Source organism: Myotis davidii, unplaced genomic scaffold (assembly GCF_000327345.1).
Source record: "Myotis davidii unplaced genomic scaffold, ASM32734v1 scaffold693, whole genome shotgun sequence".
Lineage (NCBI taxonomy): Eukaryota > Metazoa > Chordata > Mammalia > Chiroptera > Vespertilionidae > Myotis > Myotis davidii.
Genome location: NW_006284939.1, coordinates 457626 through 459936, shown reverse-complemented (window position 1 = coordinate 459936; position 2311 = coordinate 457626).

Here is a 2311-nt window from a genome sequence, read left to right as displayed (position 1 = left end):
TTTTTATTTTTTAAAATTTTAAAGGTGCACCTGAGGTGAACTGGCCTGTCCACGCTGTCCCAGTCTGCGCCCCTGTGGGTGTGTGATTGGACTGCAGTGGATGGCATTGACTGGCTGCCTCCTGCACGAACCTGCAACCGGGCATGTGCCCTGACCAGGAATTGAACTGTGACCTCCTGTTCATAGATCGAAGGTCAACCACTGAGCCATGCCGGCCTGCCGGGCCAGAATCAAGCTTCTAAGAGTCTCAGAATGTCGCTCTTCCTTTGGACACGCCCCCTCTCCCCACTGCTTGAATGATGGAGTCCCGCCATCATCACTGAAAGCGACATCTAAAAACAAACGCTCTTTAACATCAGACTGCAGTTTTTTGTGTTTTTTTTTTAATATATTTTATTGATTTTTTACAGAGAGGAAAGGAGAGAGATAGAGATAGAGAGTTAGAAACATCGATGAGAGAGAAACATCGATCAGCCGCCTCCTGCACATCCCCCACTGGGGAAGTGCGCGCAACCCAGGTACATGCCCCTGACCAGAATCGAACCCGGGACCCTCCAGTCCCCAGGCCGACGCTCTATCCACTGAGCCAAACCGGTTCCGGCCAGACTGCAGTTTAAACACGTGTGACAAGACATCGTCCAAAACCTAACGCACTTTTAGTATCAGTCGAGGAAAAAAGATTCCTACAGGAAGGAGGAAAGGCAAAGGGACACCCTCCACGCTGCAGCTCTGTTCAGGTCTGCTTCGTCCGTTCCGTTCCCTGGGCTTCCTGGGGCGGGCGTGGGGGTCATCCCAAGTGGTTTTGATCGGAGGAAAGAGTTTGTCCTGGAAGTAAGTGTAACATATTTCTGTGTTTGCTTCCCTAAGTCCCAGATGCAACCTCAAATGCAGAAATGCCCTATTAAGTCAAGGTTGCAAACAAAACTCGAAGTCTATATAGTTAGTTGAACCTATTGTGTTTGTCATTTGTGCTCTGGGGATGATCCATTGATTTTTACTTTGTATTTTTATGTTTTGGGTTTTTTTGTTCGTTTGTTTTGTGTTTGGCCCCACTAACATCTTTCAACAATTAGCTATGGTTAGTAATTCAAAATCACATGGAGCATTTGTGGGCCCAAGAAATGAACCAGGAGTCACTAGGCAAAGTGGGCTTCTAGGACAACCTCGCGTGCTTGGGGTCTCCCCGTCCTGTCCCCCGGGGATCTTTTTATCATCTTTACTTCTGTCTTCTCTGAGTTCCTCCTCACTGTCTATAAATATCCCTAAGTTCCCCCATCTTAAAACAAAACAAAATCCAAGCCCTCCCCCAGCTCTGCATTCCCACCCCGCTCCTCGCATCTTTCTGCTCCTCCTCTCTCCTTCAATCTTTGCCTCCTCAGCAAAGTTTCTCGAAGGCACTGCCTGCACAGCCTTCGCTTCCTCCCTACAAGCCGGCTGAGCTAGCTCGGGCCCCAGGACCACCTCGATCCCGGTCGCACTGTCGGCTGAGGGGGTCCTACTGGTCCAGGCTCTAACCTAGCCTTGCAGCTCACCGGCAGGACCCCACTCCTCCCATTGCAGGCCGGGCACCGCCCAGTGGACCTCCCACAGCGACTGTTTTTCAGATCATTCCCGCCTTTATTGTCTTTCAGAAGAGAAGGCTAGAAAAGTAAAACAAGTGAAGAATTCATAGAAAGTATCTTCAACTCGGGATGAATTTGTGATATCTGCCTTCGGACAGTCTTTTTCTCTCTCTCCTTAACCGTATTAAGAAAGATTATCTGCCCTTCCCATGTCACACTAGACTAGGACATAGTCTAACGAGCCACCCTAGTCATTTGGAGTGGAGAGAAACCTTGCATATTGAGCGTTGGTTTGTAGAAGATTGGTAAATAAAAAAACGATTTTTTTGGGGGGGGAGGGGGACAGGGGAACTGGCATAGATGTAAATGAGTCCCGCCCACTACAAACGAGAACCCCAAAGGTCTGGGTTCATTGGACGGCTTGCATGGAACTTGGCAGCCTCATTTCTGCGCTTTCCTTCACTGACTGCACACAGCCTGCTTCTGGCCTCCTGCAGAAATAGGGTTCCATCTTGAGTTTAAAGCGTCTTAAAAGTTTCGCCTAAAAAACGGGATCGTGGAGGAAGTCGGCTTTTGCTTAGCGGTCAGGGGAGGGCTGACCCTCAAGCTGCTTTTGCAAAATTAGCGTCATCATGAGATCGTAGAGCGAGTAATAAAACAGGAGAGCCCAGCGCGGCTCCGATGCTTTACTCAGGGCCGCCCAGGCCCACGCCTTCTCCGAGGGGCTCTGCCCGGACGCGGGCGCGGGG